Source organism: Hemitrygon akajei, chromosome 6, assembly GCF_048418815.1.
Source record: "Hemitrygon akajei chromosome 6, sHemAka1.3, whole genome shotgun sequence".
Classification (NCBI taxonomy): domain Eukaryota; kingdom Metazoa; phylum Chordata; class Chondrichthyes; order Myliobatiformes; family Dasyatidae; genus Hemitrygon; species Hemitrygon akajei.
This window is the reverse complement of record NC_133129.1, coordinates 122,827,633-122,847,371: the sequence shown is the minus strand read 5'-3', so window position 1 is coordinate 122,847,371 and position 19,739 is coordinate 122,827,633. Positions and strand designations below refer to the sequence as shown.

Genomic DNA, 19,739 nt, shown 5'->3' with positions numbered 1-19,739 from the left:
AACAACCTCCACAATATCAACAACCTCCACAACAGCAGCAACCTCCACAATATCAACAACCTCCACAACACCACCAACCTTCACAATATCAACAACCTCCACAACACCAGCAACCTCCACAATATCAACAACCTCCACAACATCAACAACCTCCACAATATCAACAACCTCCACAACACCAGCAACCTCCACAACACCAGCAACATTAGTAACATGCAGGTCGATTGGGAAAATCAAGCTGTTAATGGATCTCAAGAGAGTTGAGTTTGTTGAATGCCAAAGAGATGGCTTTTTAGAACAGTTTGTCATTGAGCCTACTTGGGGATCAGCTATACTGGATTGGGTATTATGTAATGGACCAGAGGTGATTAGGGAGCTTAAGGTAAAAGAACCCATAGGAACCAGTGATCACAATACAATAGAGTTCAGCTCAAAATTTGATAGGGTGAAAGTAAAGTCTGATGTAGCAGTGTTTCAGTGGAGTAAAGGAAATTACAGTGGTATGAGAGAGGAGTTGGCCAAAGTAAATTGGAAGGAGCTACTAGTGGGGATGTCAGCTGAGCAGCAATGGCATGCGTTTCTGTGAAAAATGAGGAAGGTGCAGGACATGTGTATTCCAAAAATAAAGAAATACTCAAATGGTAAAATAGTACAACCATGGCAGATAAGGGATGTCAAAGCTATTGTAAAAGCAAAGAAAGGGCATATAACAAAGCAAAAATCAGTGGGAAGACAGAGGATTGGGAAGTTTTTAAAAACCTACAGAGAGCAACTAAAAAAATCATTAGAAGGGAAAAGATGAAATATGAAAGCAAGCTAGCAAATAATATCAAAGTCGATAGTAAAAGCTTTTTCAAGTATGTTAAAAATAAAAGAGAAATGAGAGTGGATATAGGACCGCTAGAAAATGAGGCAGGAGAAATAATAATGGGGGACAAGAAGATGGCTAAGTATTGCATCAGTCTTCACTGTGGAAGACACTAGCAGTATGCCTGATGTTGTAGTGTGTGAAGGAAGAGAAGTGAGTGCAGTTACTATTACAAGAGAGAAGGTGCTCAAAAAGCTGAAAGACCTAAAGGTAAATAAGTCACCCGGACCTAGGGCTCTGAAAGAGGTAGCATTAGAGATTGTGGTGGCATTAGAAATGATCTTTCAAAAATCATTGGACTCACAGACATTCTGCCAGAGGACTGGAAAATTGCAAATGTCACTCCACTCTTTAAGAAGGGAGGAAGGCAGCAGAAAGGAAATTATAGACCAACTATCCTGACCTCAGTGGTTGGGAAAGTTAGAGTCAATTGTTAACGATAAGGTGACGGAGTACTTGGTGACACAGGACAAGACAGTACAAAGTCAGCATAGTTTCCTTCAGGGAAAATCCTGCCAGATGAACCTATTAGAATTCTTTGAGGAGATTAGATAAAGGAGATGCCATGGATGTTGGATATATGTGTCACGGTCCAGTCCGTGGATTCTGTACTCCAGTTATTCCGTTTATCCCTTGTTCCGTTGGGTGCCTTAATTGAGGCATCTGATTCTTGTTTCGGGCTTACACATAAATAGCTTTGGAGTCCAGTGATTCCTTGCTGGACCATCCTCATCAGCACCCTAATCAGAATCCCCGTCAAATTAACCTGCCAGAGTGAGACTGGAGCCTTGTCGCATCAAGATAAGGAACAGTATATCATTGTGTGGTTTTGTCTCCTCGTGTCCTCGCCTCTGCTGGGTAGGCCCGGCTGTTTGCTGCTACCTTGAGTTGGGAACTGTCTCTTTGTGTCTTCGCCTACACTGGTTAGGTCCGGACACTTACCGCTACCTTGAGTGAAGAACTGTCTCTTTGTGTTCAGTATTCTGTGTATGAGTCCCGGCCCTATGTCCTATACCCAAGGAGGGGTCCTGACTCTGTGTTCTGTGTCTAAGAGAAGTCCCGGCCCCTTGTCCTGTACCCAAGGAGAGGTTCTAGCTCAATGTTCCATGTCTAAGAAGAGTCCCGGCCCCATATCCTGTACCCAAGGAGAGGTTCTAGCTCAATGTTCCATGTCTAAGAAGAGTCCCGGCCCCATATCCTGTACCCAAGGAGGGGTCCTGACTCTGTGTTCCGTGTCTAAGGAGAGTCCCGGCCCTATGTCCTGTACCCAAGGAGGGGTCCCTGCTCTGTGTTCTGTGTTCCAAGACCAAGTTCCAGGCTTCGTGTTCCAGCCCAGTCCAAGTCAGGGCTTCGTGTTCTAGTCCCAGTCGAGTGTCAAGTCCGTTCCAAGTCCCAGTCGAGTGCCAAGTCTGATCCGAGTCCCAGTCGAGTGCCAAGTCTGATCCGAGTCCCAGTCGAGTGCCAAGTCCGATCCGAGTCCCAGTCGAGTGTCAAGTCCGATCCGAGTCCCAGTCGAGTGTCAAGTCCGATCCTAGTCCCAGTCGAGTGTCAAGTCCGATCCGAGTCCCAGTCAAGTGTCAAGTCGGATCCAAGTCCCAGTCGAGTGTCAAGTCCGATCCTAGTCCCAGTCGAGTGTCAAGTCCGATCCCAGTCCCAGTCGAGTGCCAAGTCTGATCCGAGTCCCAGTCGACGGTCAAGTCCGATCCAAGTCCCAGTCGAGTGCCAAGTCTGATCCGAGTCCCGAGTCCTAGCCAACATCTTAGTCTAGACCCAGGTTCCCAGTCAGAGTCAAGACCCAGGTTCTGAGTCCCAGTCTACGCACTGGTTCCGAAGTTCCAAATTCCTAGCCCAGGCTCCCGAGTCCCAAGTCCACGACCAGGCTCCCAAGTCCCAAGTCCACGTCCCAGGCTCCTTGTTCCAAGTTCCACGTCCAGGTCGCGTGTTCCTAGTCCAAGTCCTAGCTCAGGCCCTGAGTCCCTGTCTTGTCCAGGGCCTCTCCTGGATTTCCCTCTGATTAATCCTTGCTTCTTGACTTCCCTAGCATTCTTAATAAACATAGTCCGAGTCCTAGTACTTCATTGTCTGTGTCTTGCATTTGGGTCCACTCCCTATGCCCCCTTATGACAATATGTGTTTTCAGAAGGCCTTTGATAAGGTGCCACACATGAGGCCGCTTACCAAGTTAAGAGCCCATGGTATTACAGGGAAATGTTAACATGATTAGAGCATTGCCTGATTGGTAGGAGGCAGCGAGTGAGAATAAAAGGATCCTTTTCTGATTGGCTGCCAGTGACTAGTGGTGTTCCACAAGGGTCGGTGTTGGGACTGCTTCTTTCTATGCTGTATATAAATGATTTAGATGATGGAATAGATGGCTTTGTTGCCAAGTTTTCAGAGGATGTGAAGAGTGGTGGAGGGGCAGGTAGTGTTGAGGAAACAGGTAGGATGCAGAAGGACTTAGACAGATGAGGAGAATAGGAAGAGAGTGGCAAATGAAATACAATGTTGGAAAATGCATGGTCATACACTTTGGTAATAGAAACAAATGTGCAGACTATTTTCTAAATGGAGAAAATCCAAAAATCTGAGATGCAAAACGGACTTGGGAGTCCTTGTGCAGAACACCCTGAAGGTTAACTTGCAGATCGAGTCGGTGGTGAGGAAGGCAAATGCCATGTTAGCATTCATTTCATTAGTTCTAGAATACAAGAGTGAGGATGTGATGCTGAGGCTTCATAAGGCACTGGTGAGGCCTCACCTGGAGTATTGGGAACAGTTTTGGACCCTCATTTGAGAAAAGATGAGCTGGCATTGGAGAGGGTCCAGAGGAGGTTCACAAGGATGATTCCAGGAATGAAAGGGTTATCATACGTGGAACGTTTGATGGCTCTGGGTCTGTACTCACTGGAATTCAGAAGGATGAGGGGCGATCTCATTGAAAACTTTCAAATGTTGAAAGGCCTAGACAGAGTAGATGTGGAAAGGATGTCTCCCATGGAGGGAGAGTCTAGGACAAGAGGGTACAGCCTCAGCTTAGAGGGGCGCCATTTCAAAACAGAGATGTGGAGGAATTTCTTTAGCCAAAGGGTGGTGAATTTGTGGAATTTGTTGCCACCTGCAGCTGTGGAGGCCAGGTTGTTGGGTGTACTTAAGGCAGAGCTTAATAGGTTCTTGATGAGACATGGTATGTAAGGTTACAGGGAGAAGGCCAGGAACTGGGGTTGAGGAGCAGAAAAAAAGGATCAGCCATGATTGAATGGTGGGGCGGACTCGATGGGCCAAATGGCCTAATTCTGCTCCTATGTCTTATGGTCTAATATCAGCAACACCAACATCATCAGCAACAACAGGGCTGTCAGCAACACCGACAATATTAGCTGCTTCAGCAATATCTGGTAATGTCGGCAAAATCTGCAACACCAGCAAAGTTGAGTGTAGCTTCTACACACCACACCACAAATATGTTATTCTAATTTGACACATAGATGGTTAACAATATTCATATCCACTACATCTTACCACAAATAAAAACATGAATGGGGGATTCAGAAATTTGGCGCGCAATACTAGAGTTTAAGTCAACTTTTAAAATAGATAATCTACAATAAAGTTTAAGTGGTCAGACAATATTATTTTTAAAAGAAAGGTAATTCTGTGTTATTGCAAGAATAAATAGGGATCTATATTACAATGAGTACAATGTGTGCTTATTTTGCTGCAGCACCTACTAGTGAAACAATATTCTGTGCAGGATACACGCAATGTGGTACATGGTCTGTACAATGGCAAGGAGGGAGATAAGGAGATTGGGAGATGAAGATGATCAGTTTGTGCTTATTGTTTTATCCCTCTGCTTAGTGCCATTGTGGAAGTCTGCTGTGGCATCATCCAGTACCTTTCAGTTCACTCTATCGCAGGGGATGGGCCATACAAACAGTGGAAAAATCTCCAGTCAATTTGTAGTTGTCTCGGCCACTCATGACCTCACAATGCTGGCCCTCCTATTTTTACCACATACAAACCCAATGTGGCTTGTTGGTTGTTTTTTTTTACTTGAGCGAGGCACATAGATCATGACCTATCAGCAGCTATAACTGGAGCGCCAATCGTGAGTTAAATAGCAGGGAAGATTCAGGCATAAAAGGGAGACACTGCCTAGTGGAGCAGTCATCGACAGAGTGGGAGGGCTTTGGCTCAACAGAGCTTTGGCGATAATGGGTTGAGGCGAGGTAGGTTGCCTTTGAGAAATAGAAACAGCAAGTATGTCTGTCAGGCCGCTGTGCTGTACTGAGTGTCAGATGTGGGAAGTCTGGGAGACTCCCAGCCTCCCGGACAGCCACATCTGCACCAGGTGCATCGAGCTGCAGCTCCTTAGAGACCTGGTTAAGGAACTGGAGATGGAGCTTAAGGATGTTCATCTGGTCAGGAAAAGTGAGGAGGTAATAGAGAGGAGCTATAGGCAAGTAGTCATACTGGGGCCTCGTGAGACAGATAAGTGGGTAACAGTCAGGAGAGGGAAGGGCAAGAGTCAGATACCAGAGAGTACCCCTGTGGCTGTCCCCCTTAGCAATAAGTACTCCTGTTTGAGTACTGCTGGTGGGATGGTCTACCTGGGGGAAGCAGCCATGGCTGCGCCTCTGGCACAGAGTCTGACCCTGTGGCTCAGAAGGGTAGGGGAAGGAAGAGGATGGCAACAGTGATGGGGACTCTATAGTTAGGGAGTCAGACAGGCGATTCTGTGGACCCAGGAAAGAAATGCAGATGTTAATTTGCCTCCCAGGTGCCAGCATCCGGAATGTTTCTCATCGCGTCTACGATATCCTAAAATGGGAAGGTAAACAGCCAGAAGTCGTGGTACATATTGGTACCAACGTATAGGTAGGAAAAGGGAGGAGGTCCTGAAAGCAGACTACAGGGAGCTAGGAAGGAAGTTGAGAAGCAGGACCTCAAAGGTGGTAATCTCGGGATTACTGCCTGTGCCATGTGATAGTGAGTATAGGAATAGAATGAGGTGGAGGATAAATGCGTGGCTGAGGGATTGGAGCAGGGGGCAGGGATTCAGGTTTATGGATCATTGGGACCGCTTTTGGGGCAGGTGTGACCTGTACAAAAAGGACAGTTTGCATGATTCCCAGGGGGACCAATATTCTGGCAGGGAGGTTTGCTAAGGCTACTGGGGAGAGTTTAAACTAGAAACGCTGGGGAGTGGGAACCAAACTGAAGAGACGGAGGAAGGGGCAGTTGGGTCACATATAGAGAGAGCTTGGAGACAGTGCGAGAGGGAGGATAGGCAGGTAATAGAGAAGAGATACACTCAGACCGATGGTTTGAGATGTGTTTATTTTAATGCAAGAAGCATCATGAACAAAGCAGATGAACTTAGAGAGTAGGTCAGTACTTGGAGCTATGATGTTGTGGCCATTACAGAGACTTGGATGGCTCAGGGGCAGGAATGGTTACTTAGAGTGCCAGGCTTTAGATGTTTCAGAAAGTACAGGGAAGGAGGCAAAAGAGGTGGGCATGTGGCACTGCTGACCAGAGATAGTGTCACTGCTGCAGAAAAGGAGGAAGTCATGGAGGCATTGTCTACGGAGTCTCTGTGGGTGTAAGTCAGAAACAGGAAGGGGTCAATAACTCTACTGGGTGTTTTTTGTGGACCACCCAATAGTTAAGGGACTTTGAGGAGCAGATAGGGAGACAGATTCTGGAAAGGTGTAATAATAACAGGATTGTCATGGTGGGAGATTTTAATTTCCCAACTGTTGATTGGCATCTCCCTAAAGCAAGGGATTTAGATGGGGTAGACTTTGTTAGGTGTGTTCAAGAAGGTTTCTTGACACAGTATGTAGATAAGCCTACAAGAGGAGAGGCTGTACTTGATCTGGTATTGAGAAATGAACCTGGTCAGGTGTCAGATCTCTCAGTGGGAGAGCATTTTGGAGATAGTGATCATAATTCTATCTCCTTTACAATAACATTGGAGAGAGATAGGAACAGAAAAGTTAGAAAAGCGTTTAATTGCAGTAAGGGGAAATATGAATCTATCAAGCAGGAACTTGTAAGTATAAATTGGGAACAGATGTTCTCAGAGAAATGTATGGCAGAAATGTGGATATGTTCGGGGATATTTGCGTGATGTTCCGCATAGGTATGTTCCAATGAGACAGGGAAAGGATGGTAGGGTACAGGAACCATAGTGTACAAAGGCCGTTGAAAATCTTGTCAAGAAGAAAAGAAAAGCTGAAAAGTGTGACAGTGGAAAAGTGTGTATGGAACAGGAGGAGATAGCTGAAGTACTTAATGAATACTTTGCTTCAGTATTCATTACAGAAAAGGATCTTGGCAATTGTAGGGATGGCTTATAGCAGATTTAAAAGCTTGAACATATAGACATTAAGAAAGAGGATGTGCTGGAGCTTTTAGAAAGCATCAAGTTGGATAAGTTTTTGGGACTGGACAAGATGTATCCCTGGCTACTGTGGGAGGTGAAGGAGGAGATTGCTGAGCCTTTGGCAATGCATCAATGGGGACAGGAGAGATTCCGGAGAATTGGAGGGTTGTGGATGTTATTCCTTTATTCAAGAAAGGGAGTAGGGATAGCCCAGGAAATTATAGACCAGTGAGTCTTACTTCAGTAGTTGGTAAGTTGATGAAAAAGATCATGAGAGACAGGATTTATGATCATTTGGAGTGGCATAATATGATTAGGAATAGTTAACATGGCTTTGTAAAAGACAGGTTGTGCCTTATGAGCCTGATTGAATTTTTTGAGGATGTGACTAAGCACATTGATGAAGATAGATGTAGTGTATATGGATTTTAGCAAGGCATTTGATAAGGTACCCCATGCAAGGCTTGTTGAGAAAGTAAGGAAGCATGAGTTCCAAGGGGACATTGCTTTGTGGATCCAGAACTGGCTTGCCCACAGAAGGCAAAGAGTGGTTGTAGATGGGTCATATTCTGCATGGAGGTCAGTAACCAGTGGTGTGCCTCAAGGATCTGTTCTGAGACCCAGTCTCTTCGTGATTTTTATAAATGACCTGGATGAGGAAGTGGAGGAATGGGTTAGTGAATTAAAGTAATGGTTAATAAACAAAGGTTGAGGGTGTTGTGGATAGTGTGGAGGACTGTCCGTGGTTACAGCAGGACATTGATAGGATGCAAAACTGGGCTGAGAAGTGGCAGATGGAGTTCAACCCAGATAAGTGTGAGGTGGTTCATTTTGGTAGGTCAAACATGATGGCAGAATATAGCATTAATGGTAAGACTCTTGGCAGTGTGGAGGATCAGAGGGATCTTGGAATCCGAGTCCATAGGACACTCAAAGCTGCTGCACAGGTTGATTCTGTGGTTAAGAAAGCATACAATGCATTGGCCTTCATCAATCGTGGGACTGTGTTTAGGAGCCGAGAGGTAATGTTGCAGCTATATGGGACCCTGGTCAGATCCCACTTGGAGTACTGTGCTCAGTTCTGGTCGCCTCACTACAAGAAGGATGTGGAAACTATGGAAAGGGTGCAGAGGAGATTTACAGGGATGTTTCCTGGATTGGGGAGCATGCCTTATGAGAATAGGTTGAGTGAACTCGGCCTTTTCTCCTTGGAGTGATGGAGGATGAGAGGTGACCTGATAGAGGTTTACAAGAAGATGAGAGGCGTTGATCGTGTGGATAGTCAGAGGCTTTTTCCCAGGGCTGAAATGACTAACATGAGAGGGCACAGTTAGGTACAGAGGAGATGTCAGGGCTAAGTTTTTTACTCAGAGTGGTGAATGCTTGGAACAGGCTGCCGGCGATGGTGGGGTGGAGGTGGATATGATGGGGTCTTTTTAGAGACTCCTGGATAGGTACACAGAGCTTAGTAAAATGGAGGGCTATGGGTAACTCTAGGTAATATCTAAAGTAAGTAAATGTTTGGCACAGCAATTGGGCTGAAGGGTCTGTATTGTGCTGTAGGTTTTCTATGCTTCGATGTTTCTATGTATACCTATGGGGTGGTGACGTGATGTTATATGCCTTTCAGGTAATGAATTATTTAAGCAACAAAGAACGCTTAATCAAACAATATATTTACAATATTACTTAAATATTACTGAAAGCAGTATTATATACACAATAATTTTCCCGAAAGAGTATTCGTTAGTTTGAACATAGCCTTCATTGTCTGGAATATGCATGAGCAATCTCTGGTGAGTTTTGGAACTTCCTTGTGTCATAACCCAGTTCTGGTAGGGTGGCTCCTTATGTAGCAATTGACAGAAGAAGGCAGTACCTTGTGCTCCTTGTTTCCCTGTGATTGTTCGACAACAGTCGTATCCTGCACCCCAGTACTTTAATTTGTGTTTCAAGAGAGTGAAATGTGCTCTGTGTGATGATTAATGTAACCAGGTGAGAATGCGATACCGGGGAAATGTCAAGTGCACAAACAGGGATTGCAGCTAGAAAAGCCCTGTTCAATTTCACTAATGCTGTAATTTCATGCTAAAATGCTCATCAACACAATTTATTCTGAGTGAAATTGATAGCAGCAAGAACCACAGCACTCCACAATGTAATTTCTAGACGTAATGTGGTGAGTTACAGGCACGGTGTGAGAATATGGTGTTCTGGTGGTAGGTAACTGCAACGTAGGCTCAAAGTAGAGCAGGAATGATTATTTAATATTCTTCAACATAAACAGTCCAGAGAAGATAGGGAAGGAAAAAATGGAAGCTTGATGGTAGCATTGATTAAAGTGTTACCATGCTAGGGACGAAGAACATGACCTTTCATTAGGTTATTGAGTTGAAGCTTTGATTCTCTCTCCATAGTTGCAGCCTGATCTTTTGAAGATAACAATCATTTACTATTTATTCAGGATTAGCTGATTTCAGTCATGCTATTGAGCTATTTTGTAAGTCACAGAGTAGCAAGAGGATTAGCAAGAGGAGAAGTGAATTAGCAGGGTGAATCTAGAGAAGTGTAAGTAGTGCCAAGTGAATTGGGGACTTCAATACTCTAATATGGAATATGTTGGACCTTTGGGTGGGACTACAACTAGAGGTCGTGGGTTAAGAGTGAAAGGGGATAATGAGGGGAAACTTCATCTCTCAGAGGGTTGTGAGAATGTGGAACGAACTCCCAGCGCAAATGGTGCATGCAGTTTGATTTCAATGTTGAAGAGATAGGTACATGAATCGGAGGAGTATGGAGGGCTATGGTCCCGGTGTAGGTCGATGAGAGTAGGCAGCTTAAATGGTTCAGCACGGACTATTTCACCTGAAGGACCTGTTTCTGTGTTTGACTCTACTCTATGACTTTATGAAATACTTAGAATGCCTCAGTGGCTTATTGTTGCCGTAGGGGAAATAATTGTGAGGGCTAATAACTAATAAATAGGGTGTGGATTGTGCTAATGTGACAGGAAACTGCAAAAGTAGGGAGATAGAATGCAGCAGTGACAACACTCAAGTTTCAGGAACATCATTAATTACAGTATATTTAAGTATTAACCCATTATTGTAATAGCAATTAGATTTACTGTTAGACATGTGGATAATCATTTTATTCTATAATCAGGACTAGTCCGTCACTTAATTAAGTCTTCCTGTAGCTACTATTCTGTTAACAAACTGCAGCTTTCCTGGTAATCGCATCAAGTGGGAATGTGAAAGCCGTCCCACATTTGTGCTCTGGTAGGTGAGGTTTCACTGGTCTCCTGGTGAGCTCCACTTTTAATAAATCGCCCTTTATTTCGAACAACAACTCCGTGTGGCCTATAAATTTGCTCCTACAATTACTGTCAAGTGTACCAAAGTATAGTGACAAACTTTTGCTTTGTATGCCATTCATACAGATCATTTCATCACGTAAATTCATTGAGGTAGTACAAGAGAAATTCATTGAGGTAGCACAAAGCAGATTTATTGAGGTCGTACAAGGGAATTTCACTGAGGTCGTTCAAGGGAAATTAATTGAGGTAACACAAGGGAAATTCATTGAGGTAGCACAAAGCAGATTTATTGAGGTCGTACAAGGGAAATTCATTGAGGTCATTCAAGTAAATTTATTGTGGTAGTACAAGGTAAATTCATTGAGGTAGCACAGGGTTAATTCATTGAGGTAGCACAGGGTTAATTCATTGAGGTAGCAAGGGTAAATTCATTGAGGTAGCACAGGGTAAATTCATTAGGTAGCACAAGGTTAATTCATTGAGGTAGCACAGGGTAAATTCATTGAACAAGGGAACTGCAGTGACAGGATGCAAAAGAAGTGTTGCAGCTACAGAGAAAGTACGGTGCAACAAGGAGCCAGGCTATGATGAGGTAGTTTGTGATGTCAAGAGTCCCACTAAGTAACACACACTGTGTTGAAAGGGCAAACGAGGGAGGGGTCTCTGAAATACATTGAGGAGAAAACCCCTGATCAGTATGCTTTTCAGCTCAGCACGGAGGTGGCATTGGAGAATTGGGTCCTGGAGAATGACATGAATCACCCTCATACCACCTGAAGAGTGACTGTATCATGACCAGGTTTTGAATAGCAAAGGAGAAGGCTACAGAGTGCAGCTATTTCTTGATTTATAAAAGGAACAAGTTCTTGGAAAACTTAAAGCACAATTTTGTAAGTCTGGGCATTTTGATATGGTGCATTCCTAAGGGCTTAGAAGCTGGGAGGAAAGGTAAGAGTGAGACAAGCAAAGAGGGAAATGAATATAGGATGTCAGTTCATGTAACAGAAAACCTAAAGCCTTCTGTGGACATATTTCCTGAGAAAGTGGCAATTTTGGCACCATGGGCAATCCCCTTAACCCTAAAACCTTGCTTATTTCTCTGTCCTGAATCATATACAGTGCTGATTAACTCCCCTGCCTCCCTCATGATGCATCCACCATCTGTCTACTCTGAGGGCAACTTACTTCCAATAGCCAGTCAACCAATCAAACAGCGCTTGTCTGAGACGTTCTGCGGGAGGAAACAAGAATACCCAGGGAAACCCACACAGAGGTCTGGATTGAACGATGGTCACTGGAAATATGAGGCAGTAGCTCTTCCAGCATTGGTATTTACCAAGAGAGGGGATACTACTATACTACCTCAGTAACAGTGGCGTTTACTGAAATAATGGATGAGGTAAAAATTGATGGCAAGATATTGGAAGTCAGCCACATTTATTGATAGGTTACTTAGGAGCCATGCAAGGTTGCTTTAGGTGGTGGTCAGTCAAGCTTGCAAAAAAAGCTTAATCTTCCAGTCGACCCTTTATTCAAAAGAGGTGAAAAATCGAACCAGCAAGTACAGACCTGATTTTTAGGGAGGTATATAAGTCTATAGGGAAATAAGACCAGGGACTGAAAGTGATTAAGTATAATACACCGACCAAAACCTGTTTTGTCAGCAAACTTGGCCTGAACACTTGCTTGGCATTGCCATACAGATTTACAATGAAATTCTATCTCTGTCTTGGAATTTTCAATTGACCTAGTCTCAATAGCACTTGGCGGCAGAGAGACTCACTTTTGTGTGAAGTATTTTCCAACACCGTTACCTAGTTCCACCTTTCAGTTTATGACCTTTTCTAAATCCTTCTCTATATCTACCCGATCAATCACCCTATTTTCTACCCCATGTTTACGCCCATCTTACTGAATACTCTTTATTTATCTTAAATTAGCTAGAAAGTTTCCTGTTGAGGGGCAACAGGTCATTTCAGTCATAATTGCAAACACCAGAGGGCATATATACAAAATTAAGGGAGGGAAATTTAGGGGAGACATCAGGGGTAAGTTTTTTACACAGAGGGTTGTGAGTGCCTGGAATGACTTGCCAGGGATGGTGGTGGAGGCTAAAGCATTAGGAGTATTTAAGAGCCTCTTGGACAGGCACATGGGTGAAAGAAAAATGGAGGGTTATGGGGTAGTGTGGGTTTAGTACTTTTTTTAAGGATTATATGGGTCGGCACAACATGGAGGGCTGAAGGGCCTGTACTGTGCTGTAGTGTTCTATGGTCACCTGAAGGACAAATAGCCAACCAAGACCTGCCAGTGACTGCAGCAAGCTGACAGACAGATGTGTATGAAGCCATAAACTGCTGAGACATCAGTAGCATGGGACAAGAGGAGAAGGAAGTAACTGAGATGGAGTCCAGGGGCAGGTCATCAATGGGTATGGGAATAGCATGGTTATATTCTTCCATACCAACTGCACATCCAGGGAAAACTAGCACTCTAGGATTCAGCCAGATCTGAGGCTAAAGTGTTAGCAGCTCAGAATCTCTGCTTCTCTAGCAAACTTCCTGTCCAATCTGCAATGTTTTCAGCTTTGCTTTAATCACATTTCCTTCAGGCAGAAGTTGTTATTTTACTTACCCGTCGGCAAATTGATCCAATTGACAGGAACAATCAACAGATAGAAAACTGAGCTGGGCCACTGACAGGGCTTTTGTTTATTTTAGTTGGTTTTATATATATATATATACATACAAACAAACGTGTGTGTGTGTGTATATATATATATATATATATACACACACATACATACATACTCTCATTCTATCACCAACAGTGGTCGACCTCTGATACACAACAGCTTGAATAAGAGTAACTGAGCTGTGAATTTATAAAGTTCTCTAAGAGCAGGGAAAGTGCAACAAAATTGTAAATTCATGCCCAGGAGCATTTGTAGTTGGATGGTGACTCTGCTTCCCTTGGCAATTAGTAATTTATCAATAGTGCATTCACACTTGGGGAGAGCTGATGGCAATGTAGGATTACCAGCATCGAACGGCGGTTGATGGTTAGCACTGAATTATTGGAGCAAAGAGCCTGTTTTTGTATGATTCTACAGGATTAATAAGAGAGCATGCTCCAAAGGTACAGCCTATATTTCGTACCATTGCTGTTCCTCATGATAAGGCTGGAACGGAAAGGGATCATTTTCACCTCCTCTACCAAGATCAAGCAGACCTGATTACAAGCAGCGAGTGTAGAGAGGATGAGCTGTCAAAGCAGCATTGTCTTATTTTTTCAATTGTCCAACTTCTTGAGTTAAAAGGCTAAAACTTCATTGACTCTTGTCAGACTATCAGGACTTCACCATCAATGGCCCTGTCACCACACTGGTGTGTTTCTAGTGTCAGGCACTGGAAAGAAGTTGAGAGTACAAATCGGGGCTGATGTTTCCTGACCCACAACTCAGCTGAATGAACTAAATTGAATTGACTTTATTACTTACATCCTTCACATACATGAGTAGAAAAATCTTTACATTACGTCCCCTTCTAAATGTGCAATGTGCAACTTATAGTAATTTGTAATAAATGGTATGTTCAACAGGACAGTCAATATAACATAGAAATACAATTGTTTTAGCATGAATTAATTGGTCTGATGGCCTTATGGAAGAAACTGTCCCGGACCCTGCTGTGGTACTGTTTCCCAAATGGTAGCAGCTGGTAAAGCTTGTGATTGGGGTGACTCAGGTCCCCAATGATCCTTCAGGCCCTTTTTACACACCTGTCTTTGTAAATGTCCTGAATAGTGGGAAGTTCACATCCATAGATGCGCTGGGCTGTCTGCACCACTCTCTGCAGAGTCCTGCGATTGAGGGAAGTACAGTTCCCATACCAGGCAGTGATGTAGCCAGTCAGGATGCTCTCAATTGTGCTCCTGTAGAAAGTTCTTAGGATTTGGTAACCCATACCAAACTTGTGCTCTTTTCACCACACAGCCGATATGTACAGACCACGTGAGATCCTCGGTGTTGTGTATACCGAGGAACTTAAAGCTGTTCACCCTCTTAACCCCAGATCCAATGGTGTTAAAAGGGGGTTAGCCTGTCTCCATTCCTCCTGTAGTCAACCAGCTGCTTTGTTTTTGTGACATTGAGGGAGAGGTTGTTTCCTTGACACCACTGTGTCAGGGTGATGACTTCTTCTCTGTAGGCTGCCTCATTATTGTTTGAGATAGAGCACCCTACTGTCAGTCTGAACTGAGGTAAGCTCCATCACCCGAGGCAGCAAATCATACCGTGACATGACTCACCAACCCACTAAATAAACACACTGAGGCTTTGGGGCAGTCCCAGCAGCATAGATCTGAATTCTTATTCTTTAAGTGTCTTATTCAACCCTGTGTTCTTGTGAAGAAAGGGATTTGATGATGAGCTATGCAAACCGGCCCTCATAGTTGATCATTCTAGATTAGGAAAAATTAGAGGTCATGAGAAAGCAGGATGGTGAGCATGCTTCTTTCAGTATGACTCACCCTCTGTTCAAAGCCTTAGCCATACCCACAGCTTGCCTGATTCTCATGCTTAATTATGATTTAGGGGAAATAAGCATGCCAGGTGATTTCCTAACTTTTGCTGTCAGTTTTGAAATTTTGAATTTCTTATAGATGCTCAGAACACTGGCTATCTTCTGTGTGCTGAGGCCTGAGAGCCTTACCTCTGCGCTGGTCATTTATATATTAAGGTATGTAGGAATTTTTCTCACAGTGGGTGGTGCATCTCTGGAATTCCATACGCTGGAATGTCGTAGAAGCTGCATCACTGGAGATTTTAAGGAGAAGGCAGATACATTTTTGAAAGATAAAGGAATTGGGAGCAATTGAAAAACAGCACAGAGGCGGAGATGAGGCCTAGTTGGACAGGCTTGAAAGGGCCAGATGTTTATTCTCCTGCTCATGTTTTCTTGTGCATTTGTGTAACACTTTAAATCTTGAGTGTCTCCCCTTCTTTCTTCCCCAGTGAAAAGAAACTGTAAAATCCCTTCCCTGGCCCCTTGATGGGAAAATGTATGAGTGAATGTCAGATAAGGTCAGATTGAATTGTAGGTGAAGTGAGTATGGCCTTCAGGGAAGAGGTGGAAGGGGAACTATATTAAAATAATTAAACAATACTGCATTCTAGAAGTGACATCAGCATATATTTCTATGTTGCCAGAGGCAAACCAGACCCACCTTCTTCCTCCACATTCCCCAAATTAACTCATAGAAAACTATTTGCTCAGAAATGACAATCACATCCCTATAATAAGAATCAAAGAACTATAGATATGGAAATCTAAAATAAAAGCATAAAACTCTGGAAACACTCAGCAGGTCAGGCCATATCTGTGGGAAAGAAACACAGTTAATTCTTCAGGTCTAAAACCCTTCAGTTTCTCTTTGCAAAGATGCAGGCTTGTCTGCTTGAGCGTCCATGGTATTTTCTATTTTTATTTCATATCAAGCTTCTTCTGCTGAAGTTGGTAAAGATTGGTGAGAAAGACATTCTCTTCAGGAGCCCAGTCTGATGAGTACTTTTGGGAAATCAGCCACAGGCAGGTGACTACAGAGGTATCGATTTGATGGACATGCTGGCAGGAAGTGGAAGGTGGTGGTCCAGGTAGAGAATGTGAGCTTTGGCCAGCTGGGTTTTTAAGGTGGAAGTACACTGTAATATCCATTCCCAGCACTTATCCAACACCAATGAATCCTGAATCCCAAACTGGGATGGGGGTGACATTGCTATTACTGAATCCACATTGTGAGCTTGAAGTTGGAACATTGAAAGCTAAATCTTCTCCAGTAACCTAGTTGCAGATGGATCTGGGAACAAGGGCTGATGTGTGTCAAGGTGTCAACCACGCTGTTTGTCTTGTGGTGAACATGGAAGATGAGACCGGCTGACACCTGGGAACAGAGGACGTGCTGACTATCATTAAAGTTACTGGAAGATGCTCAGGAGTGAGATTTTTTTGCCCACTCAGTCCGAGAAGCCATCCCAACATTCTCAGACAATTTCACCACAGAGTGGAGAGAATGTTGGAGGATAGATAAAGAACATGTGTACAGTATATGAACAATGGGACCAATTCAGCCGTGCTTTCCAAGAGCTGGTACAAGGACAACCGGCTGAATGGGTTCCTGGGTACTGAGAGGCTGTTTGGTCCCTGGGTTCAGTGTTTATGTGCGTGCAGATAAACAACACTGAGCTAACAAAGCCTCAGAATAAATCAGTGGTTCACTCTCGCCACCAAACTGGTGAACAGCCCTGAGTGAGTGGTCAGAGAGAGCTAAATTCAGAAACAAGTTAGTAAGAAGGAGCAGAGAAAAGAGCCTTTGTAAAATCAGCACCGTTAATTGTGAAATCACAAGGACCCCATCAATGGCCTAGCTTTGTTTATTCTTAATTGGCCTTTCATGCGGACGATGAGCATGGAACAAATAAATTGGAAAGGAAATGCAAATGCTGGAAATCTGATGTAAGAGCAGACAATGGTGGATGCAGAGAGCCTGATGAGTATTAGCCAATATTTTCCTTGTGCAGTCTGATGCTTTGTTTTTAATGAGGGAGTTACCATTTCATCCAGAACCATTGCAGTTCATTGTCTTGCTTTTCGGTGTGCTGGGTTGGTCCGATCTCCCGTGGACCTGTTAGTTTGATCTCCTGGACCTTTTCATCTGGATCAGCTTGGTTGAAAATCTTTGTGGATCCCCGCTATTTTGCTGCAGGAAAATAGGAACAAGAGTAGGCCACCTGTCTCCTCCTCAATATTGCCCCTTCATTTAATATGATCATATCTGATCTACACTATCTCCAACTCCTCGTTTGTGCCAGTTCCCCATAGTCCTCAATCTCCCAAACTTTCAAAGCTTTATCTACCCCCACTGTAAAGATCTAGCCTCTATTGAAGGAAGGGTAGGATATGATCCCACAGTTACTGCAGGATGGCTTGCTTACATTGGGCCCAATGCAGCACCGGTGTTCTACCAGATGCACTAAAAACTGTTTTAGGCTTTTTCTGAATGGTTTGTTAGACCAACCACACCAAATATTAGTTGGATTAGACATCTATTGAAGCTTCTCCTGGCTTCAGCTGTGCACAGCCTCAATGAGCTACCCAGTTCTTCCGCGCTGTAAATCCTGTTGAAGAATGGTTCTTGAAAATACACAACGTTATAACTGGAACAACAGCAAAAGAGGCAAAGAGTGGGACTAAAGGGGGTTTACTTTGGTTGGCTGCCTGTGACTGGTGGTGTTCCACAGGGTCGGTATTGGGATCACTTTTCACATTATATGTCAATGATTTGGATGATGGAATTGATGGCTTTATGGCCAAGTTCACTTACAAATGCAAAGATAGGTGGAGGGGCAGGTAGGGTTGAGGACGTGGGGAGTCTGCAAGACTTCAATAGATTGGGAGAGTGGGCAAAGTAGTGGCAGATAATTTAGGAAAATCTATTGTCATGCACTTCAGTAGAAGGAATAAAGGTGTAGACTATTTTCTAAACAGGGGAAAAATTCAAAAATCAGAGATACAAGGGACCTGGGAGCCCAAGTGCAGGTTGAATCAGTGGTGAGGAAGGCAAATGCAATGTTTGCATTCATTTTGAAAGGACTAGAGTATAACAGCAAAGATGTAAATCTGAGACTTTAAAGGCATTGGTCAGGTGCTCGGAGTATTGTGAGCAGTTTTGGGCCCTTTATCTAAGAAAAGATGTGATTACATTGGAGCGGGTCCAGCGGAGGTTCACGAGAATGATTCCAGGAAAGAAAGGGTTAGCGTGTGAGGAGCATTTGATGGCTCTGAGCCTGTACTCACTGGAATTTAGAAGAATGAGGGTGATCTCACTGAATCCTATCAAATAATGAAAGTCCTTGACAGAGTGGATGTGAAGAAGGGTTACCAGTCCTGCCAAAGGGTTCGGCCCGAAATGTCGACTGTATTTTTTCCCATGGATGCTGCCTGGCCTGCTGAGTTCTTCCAACATTTTGTGTGTGTTGATTGGATTTCCAGCATCTGCAGATTTTCTCTTGTTTGGATGTGGAGAGGATGTTTCCTATAGTGAGTCCAGGACCAGAGGGCACATCCTCAATAGAGTAACGTTCATTTAGAACAGAGATGAGGAGGAATTTCTTTACCCAGAGGGTGGTGGGTCTGTGGAATTTATTGCCTCAGATGGCTGTGGAGACCCTGGTACTGAGGACATTTAAAGTGGAGGTTGATAGGTTCTTGATTCGTCAGGGCATCAAAGGTTACAGTGAGAAGGCAAGAGAATGGGTTGAGAGGGATTGTGGGTCAGCCATGATGCATTGATGGAACAGACTTGATGGGCCAAATGGCCTAATTCTGCTCTCGTGTCTTACGGTCTTAAAATACTGCAGATGTGGAAAACTGGAAACAGAAGCAGAAAATGCTGGTGGTGAACTGATGTCTGTGAAGCATGTGCGAAGGGAGAAACGGCAAGTTTGGCGATCGTTTCATCAAAATGTAGCTATTTCAAACTTCACACTCTAGTGTGAAGATTGCTATTTACAGACTCTGCGAGTGCAGCTGAAACAGTCCCTGCTAACTGATTTGATCAGTTTTCTGTGCTGTTTATGAAAATTGGCTATACAGCTGATTCATTTCAGCACTGATATAATCAGCATCTGTTTTGGGTAATGTCTCTTGCTGCCTTTTGATTTTGTTTTGTATGTTGAAGGCCTTGTTTATCTCCAACTACTTTTTAAAAAAAGATTTGCAATTTCTTTCATCTCAGTTTTGTGGCTGATGGAGGGGACTGTGTTAGTTAACCTGGGTGAATTTTTCGGCGAGATATAGGCTCCAGCTTTAGGGTCATACTGCACAGAAACTCTTCGGTTCAACTCATCCACGCTGATCAAGGTGTATACTTGAACTAGCCCCATTTGTCTACCTTTGGCCCATATCCCTCTAAACTTTTCCAATCCATGTTCTTGCCTGCCTAAACATTGTAACTCTATCACTGGTAGCTTGTTCCAAATACCCACTTTGTGAAAGAGTTGCCCCTCTGTAGCATTTTAATTCCTTCCCTTAGTAGTATGCCTCTAGCTTCAAACACCTTACCTTGGGGAAACAGACTGTACCACTCTCCTGGTATATGCCCTC

At 43.8% G+C, this 19,739-nt stretch overlaps 2 protein-coding genes across 6 annotated transcripts in view; both read left to right on the top strand.

The window, feature by feature from the left end:
• The window catches only part of arhgap1 (Rho GTPase activating protein 1), a 518,954-nt gene that overhangs the window by 230,912 nt on the left and 268,303 nt on the right, over nt 1–19,739 (top strand). The window lies entirely within an intron of this gene.
• The window catches only part of LOC140729436 (proline-rich protein 5-like), a 122,649-nt gene that overhangs the window by 21,950 nt on the left and 80,960 nt on the right, over nt 1–19,739 (top strand). Inside the window, exon 2 of one of the 4 annotated variants that reach the window (XM_073049169.1) lies at nt 15,241–15,317. The exons of the other annotated variants lie outside the window; for them this stretch is intronic. The gene's annotated coding sequence lies outside the window, so the exon portion shown is untranslated. The remainder of the gene's footprint in view (nt 1–15,240; nt 15,318–19,739) is intronic. 4 annotated transcript variants of the gene reach the window in all.